The sequence below is a fragment of the Phodopus roborovskii genome, unplaced genomic scaffold (genome assembly GCF_943737965.1).
Source record: "Phodopus roborovskii unplaced genomic scaffold, PHOROB, whole genome shotgun sequence".
Classification (NCBI taxonomy): Eukaryota; Metazoa; Chordata; class Mammalia; order Rodentia; family Cricetidae; genus Phodopus; species Phodopus roborovskii.
Genome location: NW_026126894.1, coordinates 49,201 through 50,225, shown reverse-complemented (window position 1 = coordinate 50,225; position 1,025 = coordinate 49,201).

Below are 1,025 nucleotides of genomic sequence, written 5' to 3'. Positions count from 1 at the left end.
TATTTTGTTTGACTAATTTTGAAAAATAAAGAAAATATATGTTTAATAATGCACCTAAGAGGTCGAAACAGACTTTGAAAGAAGACAAATATATGCAAAACTAAATAATATAACTAAGCCAGATAGTGAATATTCCCATATTTAAAACCCTCCCACATTGTCAGTTCCTGAGTCCTGAGTCTTTTTTCACAATGAGGTTCCTGAGGAAATTAGAATTTCATGATTCCAATGTTTCACAAGTTGCAGACCAAAATAAATCCCATAAAGTTGATATCCAGTCTACAGACAATTGCCATTGTCTGAAAACCTGCAGTTACATTACAGACACACATATATAACAGATATTTTTGCTTTGATTTCAGTAACTTTCTTTTTCTTTTTTTTTATTTTTTGAAGGTATTACTTCCTTTATTTATAGACTTTAGTGAAGAAAGTAAAACAAACTTGGGCTCTGAGGACAGATGACATTTACATTATGATTTCTGTTTTAGGCACGTGATGGCTCCACCTGCTGGCTAACTAACAGTCTATGGTAATTCAGGATAAGCAAAGTACATATTCTGTTCTCTATAAATGCAGGGTGTGAGGCACTAGAAAAGACACGTTTAGAGTGCAAGAGACTTCTTTATTAAATTTGAAATGCTTTTTAATAGGGTTTGAGCCAAGTCAAATCACTGAACAATGCTATTTTAATTTAAAATTCCTTTAAAGTTTGAATTAAAAAATTCATTACACTATGGATAAGACAATACATTAACCCCAAAAATTCCTCTTAAAATTGAATAAATCTTTCTGTACTAGATAACTTAAGAGAAATTGTTGGATATATTTGTAATAATGATCATTTCTAACTTGAGTTAACAAATTGATTTACAATGAATGTTATTGTCAATCATACTTTGTTTGGAATGATCTAAACTTTTTTCCTGCAGTTCATCTTTCTTCAATGAATAAAAATCAAACTCATTAAATGTTTTGTTTTTATTCTGTGTCTGTTGATGAACAAACTATGGCTATATACTGTA